Source organism: Salminus brasiliensis, chromosome 25, assembly GCF_030463535.1.
Source record: "Salminus brasiliensis chromosome 25, fSalBra1.hap2, whole genome shotgun sequence".
Classification (NCBI taxonomy): Eukaryota; Metazoa; Chordata; class Actinopteri; order Characiformes; family Bryconidae; genus Salminus; species Salminus brasiliensis.
Window position 1 is genome coordinate 12,644,477 of NC_132902.1, and position 8,599 is coordinate 12,653,075.

The 8,599-nt window shown below is 39.7% G+C and overlaps 1 long non-coding RNA gene across 1 annotated transcript; it reads right to left on the minus strand.

Annotated features, from left to right (window-relative positions):
• Positions 1-4,617: 4,617 nt before the first annotated feature.
• On the minus strand, positions 4,618-6,638 carry LOC140547788 (uncharacterized). Its single transcript, XR_011978506.1, has 3 exons — positions 6,563-6,638; positions 5,515-5,690; positions 4,618-4,694 (listed from the first exon to the last, which is right to left on the minus strand). It is a non-coding gene; the product is annotated as an uncharacterized lncRNA (long non-coding RNA).
• Positions 6,639-8,599: the final 1,961 nt, after the last annotated feature.

Sequence of the window (8,599 nt, forward strand, 5' to 3'; positions counted from 1 at the left end):
GAGTGCGAAGATGGTCATCACAGAGGGCCACTGATCAGAAATGTCAACACCAACGCCAGGAGGCTGCAGAGATGGCAGAGGGGACACACACCTGTTGCTACTCCAAATGACCTACCTGTGGACACGTACATTAGACACAGTGTCATCATCACAAATAATTATCAATAATAATGCATTATTTGTATTTATTTCTTTATTTCATATACATACAGTGGTGATTGAAACCTTGTGAACCCTTTAGAATTGTCTACATTTCTGCATACATTTGACCTAAACCTTCATCAGATTTTCACACAAGTCCTAAAAGTAGATAAAGAGAACCAAATCAAACCAAAGAGACTAAACTATTAGACTTGGTCTAACATTTATGTTTTGAGAATTATCCAATAGTACATTTCTGTGAGTGAGAAAAGTATGTGAACCTTTAGGATTAACAGAGCACTTGAAGGTAAAATTAAGAGTCTGGAGTTTTCAATCAATGGGAAGACAATCAGGTAAGAGTAGGTGCCCAGTTGTATTAAAATAACAGGGGTCAATCAAAGTCTGATATTTACAACACGTTTGTGGAAGTGTCTTTTGGTATAAACAAAACAAATTCCTGACGACCTCAGAAGACGTTATTGAGTTATTGAAGCTCATCAGACTGAAAAAGGTTAGAAAACCATCCCTAAAGACTCAGCCAATCCACAGTCAGACAGATTGTGTACAAATCACCAACAGAACAGAGCTGACAGTTTGGTGTGGCGCAACAGATAACACCACCACCTACCATTGTGTTACAACAACACCATGTGGGAGACCAGGGTTCGATTCCCGGTCTGGGTGAACTATGCTGTGCTACACCAATAAGAGTCCTTGGGCAAGACTCCTAACACTACATTGGCCCACCTCTGTAATACGAGTAACCTTGTAAGTCGCTCTGGATAAGAGTAAATGCTTTGTACGGAGGGATAGGCTAAAAGTTCACATACTTTCGCCACTCACAAATATGTACTATTGGATCATATTCTTCAATAAATAAATGATCAAGTCTAACATATTTGTCTCAAAACAAAAACAAAGAGTTCACAAACTTCCATGCACCACTGTTGATATAAAAGTTAGTGAGGTCAGGTTGTTGGAAGACCACCACCCCACCTCACCCCTAACGCTCTCCCCCTGTATAAAAATGTATCTCTATGTAAACTGAATATACATGTACCTCTAAAATCCACAGGTTTGTCTTCCAGAGGATTAAGCACCATGGACAGCGCTGTCTCCTGCACCACACTCAGCACTGAACGCTGGGCCGGGGTGACTGCTGCAGCTTGCTCGTAGGAAAACACACTGATCTGCACCTGGTTGAATATGACCTGCAGGTGGGGACAGTAAGGAGGAGAATTCAAACCAACAGCTGAGCTAAGTTTCAAAAGGACTAAATATTCTCTGTCAAGCAAGGAAGGGGCAGAAAACGTAGATGCCTTTAATAATAAAAGATAATAAAAAAAAAAAATAGGACACCCCATGAAAATATTTTCAAAACATACTGATCTTCTAACTAAACTAGTACAACTGAAGAAATGACAAAATTATTTGTAAAATGTAAAAAATAGATTTTGTTCTGGTAGATCTGGTAGGTTGGGACACCTCCACGCAGATGAATAGAACGTCATTAGAGGGGAGACTGGAGGAGCCAGTCTTTTTAAACCTCAGACACTCAGTCTGGTTTGCTCTTAATAGCTGAAGTGAGTGGTATCACCATGGCAAGATCCAAAGTGCACTCTAAGGCCCTCAGAAATAAAGTTGTAGATGCATATGGGAGTCTAGGAAGGGATTTAGAAAGAACTTAGCCTAGGGTAACTTAGAAAGGGTTAGCCTGTCTTTGCAAGTTTACCACAAGAGAAGACGGAAAGATGCATAAAGAGGTTGTCAACAATTCTAAAGTCTCATCAGGTAAATCTTGATGCTCACATTTAATTTTGATGTAATATGATTGTGAATGTAATTGATTATCTGGCTCAGGTGTGGTAGAAGCAAGACCAGATGTATGGAATGTAATACAAAGGAGTTTTGGGAGTCTGGCTTTTTGTTGCAGTACCCAATCATAGTATTGGTCCACTGTGGGATTCAAAAACACACTGGATATTGCCCGCTAAATTTACCAGTATGTTCACCAGTATGTACAGTACACTGCATGACTAGACTCTACCAACATTTGGGCCTCTAGCAGACACAGAATACCTACACAGCACCAGGGGTTCTGCCAGGGATTTTGGGCCCCATGAAAAGATATTAGACTGGGCCACACAAGAACTCTGCCAAACAGGTCCCAACTTCCACCCCTGAAAAACATGCAACTTTTCTGAGGATAGCAAGTCCACTCCTAACACTACAATGCCAGCAATGGAGGCAGCAGGGTAGTGAGAACTGTGTATAGCGCTCCTGTTTTACTAGCGTAGGGAACGGTGATTAGGGGACCATTTTAAGCACAATTACTCACCGCAAACTTTTTGGCTGGAATCAGAGACATAGCAAGGGGGGTGATTCCCTCGATCTGCTCCTTCACCAGGGCAGACATGGCCATGTCTGGAATCCCAGCTATGCATAAATAAAGAAAAGAAACACACACAATCCACAACTGATTTAACACTGAAAGGTTAGGTCAGGAGTGAGCCTAAATACAGTCCCCTGTAATAAAGTCTCCTCTGTCAACTTTACTCATGTTATATATATATATTTTTTTGGTGGGCTCTTTGGATTTTTTTTGGTGCTAACACTATGGTTGGGGGGGTCGCAAGTTTGTCTTAAGCAATGTTAGCAGGCACAAGTGTCTGTTGGAGCTGGTGTGGTGGAGCTGGGGACCCGGCGCTTTCCTCTGATTATGTCGGCTGCCAGGCAACACCACACTGGTAGCAGTTCAAAAAGAGGGGTTAAGTCTTTACCCTCTTAGTGTCGAGAGTGCTGCTAGTGCTGGGGGGTGGGGGGGGGGGCTATGAACAAGTGGCGTAATTGGCAGTTGGTAGGAAAAAAGTAAAATATATATATATATATATATATATATATTTGTTTTGTAAAAATAACACAAAATGTTAAAAAAAATCTGTACTGTTACCATTCATAACAGTATGAATATATATATTCAACAGCCATTCTGTAAACTGTAATCTCATTTTTATTATTTGTTTTATTATTATTATTATTATTGTAATACTGTGATATCTATCTATCTATCTATATATCATATATAGATAGATAGATAGATAGATAATCTACCTACCTACCTATATAGATATCTATCTATCTACATTACATTTATGGTATTTAGCTGACACTCTTATCCAGAGCGACTTAAAATGTTACTTGTATTACAAAAGGTGGACCAATGTAGTGTTAGGAGTCTTGCCCAAGGACTCTTTTTGGTGTAGCGCAGCGTAGTCACCCAGACCGGGAATCAAACCCCAGTCTCTACCTACCTACCTACCTACCTATCTATCTATCTATCTATCTATGGAAAAAAGAAAAGGTACCAGCAAATGCTCCAATCTCAATGAAAACCTCCGGCCCCCATGAGCTGATTGTTCCAAATGCCAGACTATGGCTCAGAAGTGCGATCATGGCCTGCAGCTGGTCTTCAGAGCAGGTTAAGTTCAGACGCCCAAGCCACAGTGCCGCCTTACTGTCAGAACACATAAAAGCATCTGTCATAGAAAGTCTCTTGTTCACAGTGCTGTACAGGAGTTGCTAATTATAAAAGTTGTTAATTATAAAAGAAATCTGATGGCCATCAAGCCCATAGCTAGTAGTTGTCAATGATTGTTAGCCAGCTTGATAAAACACACTTCAACAGTCTATATGTATTTGTTGTCAGTATTGTATGTCTCCAAAAGAGCAAACAATCTCACCTAAACTCTACAGGATTGAGAATGCGGATGGTGGCAGCATCGATTCCACAAATGATGTGTCCCAGGGTGACAAAGGAGCTGGAGTCCAGTTGGCTGGGGGATTTCTTGGTGGAGTTCAGCATGGCAGAAAACAACACCCCTAGCTGTCACACAAATAATAACACAACAATAGCTGTGAGTGCTCCAAGAACCTTATCATCACTTACCCTCAAGGGGCAAAATACATGGGTGCTGGGGGGAGGGGCGGGGGTGTGTTCAAGACGCTCGAATACACCCATAGGACCCTCTTAAAGTCTCATCATCTATACTTTGGAGGGCCCTGAGAATAACAGCCTTCATTTTAAAACATTTTATGGATTTACATTTATCTATTAATGCATTAAACAGATGCTCAAATTGCTCAGATGCTCTGGATTGGAGGATTTTATCACTGATTACATGTGCACCATTTTTTCAGACATCCACAGATTACCGACTGAAATCTGAATAAGGTTTAAAACTACATACAAGTTCTAAATTGTTACTCTGACATTTTGAGGAGCATAGGAATCCCCTGAGGTATTTCACACACGGCTTATAATTGAGAAGTCATCCGCTACTGTATAATCTGTATTCATCTGCTATCTCTCCACTTGCCTAAGTATAATTGCTAATTACCTGCTTTTTGGTCCAGCTATTGACAGCGCCCAGTGGTGAGATGGTGCGAATATCAGACAGTTTGAGTAAGGCCAGTTCATCCACCGAAAGCTGTGTAGCAATATTACCCAGCTGAGCAGTGACGTACGGATTGAAGGAGGAGACCACACCATACACCTGCATTAAGGCAGACAATCAGTAGATTCAGTGTCATCTGATGATTACATTCATGAAAAAACTGGTGGCTTAACTACAGGTTCACATTAGAGTCACAGAAATGAGCTAATTAGAGATAAAATGGAGAACCAAACTAGGCAACACAACAGAATTTTATAATCTTCACATGACATAGCTATTGTTTATGTATTAAAAAGCACTATATTCCTACTCTGTATATATAAATCATTGCTGACTGTGTGAAATGGCCTTAAAAGAAAATCAAGATTTTACTAAGCTTCCTAGAAACACAGAACTTGGACCAACTGTGGTTAGAGATTCCTCTTTATGTAGGAATATAGAGTATCAGTCAGAAAAGCTACAGCAAAAATACATATCATTGTCACACGGAAACCATCTCGAAAATGTCAACTTCACAAGAGAAAACAATAAACAACATAAAAACTTAACTTTGAATGGAAGTCAATGTAAAAAAATAAAAAAAGTCTAATAAGTTATGGAATCTTCTGTCAGAATTTGATTGCAAAATGGCAGTTTTCTGAACTGCCACCAAAGCAACCAGCGATTCCCTGATCATGGTGACAACACCTTAGTCCGCTGGACCATCCGGAGCCCAGAAAAATCAAGGGAATTCATTTACACAATGTACAGGACAACTATGTCAGAAAGTGAAAACAGCCAAAATGGAGATACGATGTATTTGCGTGATGATAATATGCAATAGAGACCACATAAACTTCTTTTGATACGTTTTGAACCTTTAGAACACCAACTAAGCAAACGGTTATGTTAGCGGCCGCGTAATCAGATAATCATGTACTTCTTTAGTTTTGCGAAGAAGCAGTGAAAGCTGGAAGAAGCTGAGGGAAGAATCCTGGCCAATGAGCTCCAGGCATCTCTTGAACGATGTTGAGGACATGTCTGTCAGGCTGTTTGTAGGCCAGGCAGAAGGCTGGGTTAGGTGCAGGCTCTCACAGGTTGGGATTGGGCTGACAGCTGAGAGAAACACAATGTACCTGTATTAAATGGAGGTATTCTATCTTATTATATCTTATATTCATAAAATAATGACTGTGGTAAAAAATAAAAATAGATGCATTGGTGCATTAGAAGTCTGTTGGTTCAGAAACACCAAAAGAAAATAGCACTTAAGGAACTTTAGTGACACTTTATTTTAAGTCGTCCTGTTTGGATGAAATATCAGACTCTCAATGCACCTGAGCATTCAATAGAGTATCAAGAGACATTTACTGAAGACTTGTACTGAGTTCTTCATTTCATCTGAAGAGACCAAGTTCAGACCTGTAGATGTTCACCTGAGAAATCACTGGTCATCCAACAGGTTTCTAATCTAGACCATCTCAACATCCTCAACCAGCTGTTGTAGACCTGCAGCTGACACTAGTCTGGAACGTGTTCTCACGTTAGGGCGAGATTAAGAGGCCGGGATGAGGGTTAGGATTAGGTTTTTGGTTGAGATTAAGGTTAAAGTTGGAATTAGGGCAGCATTATGGGTCAGGTTTTGGGTTGAGGTAATTGCCATCCCACCTCATTCCAACTCCTGAACTCACCATCATTCCAGGGAACACAGAATCCCTCAGCATTGAGCTGTGGACCAAGGGTCCAATAGGTTCATGTTTATCTCCTACGGAGAGTCCTATTCAATTGGCAATACTTCTCTACAGGGACTAGAAAAGCTGTGTATGTGCATTTGCACATCTGTGTCAGCAATGGGTGCAACTGAAATAAAATGAATGCATTCATTTTGAAGGGGTGTCCACAAAAATGTGGACATAAAGTGCATTTGTATTCCTTCTCAAGAGGCAGCAAAAATGGCAGAATGCAATACAATAATTTAGGGCACTCACTGCGTCCTGGCCTGAGGAATCCTAAGAAGTACTGGAGCACGAACTGCTGCTTGGTGAAAAGCGCAGAGTGTTCCTGTACACACAGAGAGCCCAAAGCTCCACTCTCCCACTGCCGCTGACTGATGAACAGACGCTCAATGCGCTCCTGATTTAACAGTTCCTGTGAATACACACATTCACACACGTACACACACACACACAGGACGTGTGAGATCGGATGTTAAAGGATAATCTACAACACTGTCAGCGTGACACAGTTTGGAGTATTTTTTCCTTCTTCTTCTTCTCCTCTTGCTCCTGACCTGAGGAGTCGTGTTGCATTAGGACAGGACGGAGAGCGCTGAAAGAATCATGACCAATATCCGATTCATCCCGAGACCAGTGACCGAATAAATGGAAACTGCTTCAGTTAGGGGTGTAACCATATATTGTGACACATTGTAGGCCTGTCAACTTGGTTCATAAATTAAATTATATATTTTTTTCTTGTTTTTTTTGTCATTTAACATTTAATAATAAATAACATTTAAATAATTTCATAATATTAGAATCTAAAAACATAACTCAAGCACTTTTACACATCTCACAGCATACCTTTTTAAGTGATATTGAAGTGAAGTGATTTCATGTTTAGTACCTTTTTGGTGATCTAGAATTGTCCCTATTGTAGTGATTTCATTATATATATATATATATATATATATATATATATATATATATATATATATATATATATATATATACACACACACACATACATACATACATACACACACACACACATATATATATATATGTCATCAAGCCAACTAATCTATAATAAGATTCATTACCAACAATTATTTTATTATGGTTGACCTTATGTCAATTAGTTGTTGCAGCCCAGGTCTCAACACATGCTTCAGAGAAGGAAATATGATATCATTTGAATTTGACCTTGAAATGGGGCAATGGGGTCTTGAAAATGTCACAAAATGTCAATTTCACACAGGCTGTTAAATTGATAGTAAGAATAATAGTAAGAATAATATGAATTATTAACAGTAATAATGATAAATGACAGCATACAGAAACTTTTTAGTTCAACTTTATATATGTATTAGTATTAATGAAAATTGTGAACATTGAAGGTTTTTAGCAGTTGTAGATATAAATCTTAATTTCCATACATTTTATCTAAAGCATGTAACAAACATTAATGCAGAAGCATAAATAGTAGTGTTAAACAGCTTCCGGTCATGTTGTAAACAATAGCTGAGGCTACTGCCCTTTCCTACATACACCCATAATTTAACCTATCACACTCCAGTTTAATATGTCCAGCTCCATCTGAAAAGCTCTGCTCATCATGCATCATTTTTAATGAGGCAACCAATACAACCAGAGTTAAACTGAATCAGAGATGCAGGGCTGAATGGTGGGACATGTTACTCGCTAATGTTGCTAATGTTTACATGATTACAAAATTAAACCGGTCAGATTTAATTTTATTGAGTTCACCACTGAGCTCAATTCAGCGGTCAACAGCAGGCTCGCACAAATGCTTTCACATGATGTGCATCGGCCTAGTCTTTCATCCATGTTGGAGGAACTTTCAGACATGTTACTGCCCTCCTGTTGCCTGTACTGAAGCGACTGTACAAAAGGTCTATAGGGAGCCATTGCGGCCACAGCCATGGTGGTTAGAGATTGATTTGCACAGTGCATTTGTAGTTGCAATGAATTTTTCCTACAGCCAATTTGTAGAACGCAGACCCTTAAACTAACCCACACCTGAATGTTCAATGCCATACGGTACAGTTCCAGCTAGTCTCATTAGCTGTTTGAGCAAAATGAGAGATACAACAATCATTCCTGAAAAAAAGTACTGCATTTTGAGCACAGCATCACGAATCAAGTCCAACAGATATACTGGCCTACCGGAGGAAGTAGTTGGAGGTTCTCTTTGGACAGGTAGAACAGGAACCTGTCCACTTGATTGAGGGTGGCTGCTGTCCAGGTTTGGACTGGGCTTTGAGAAGGAAAAAAAAATAAAAA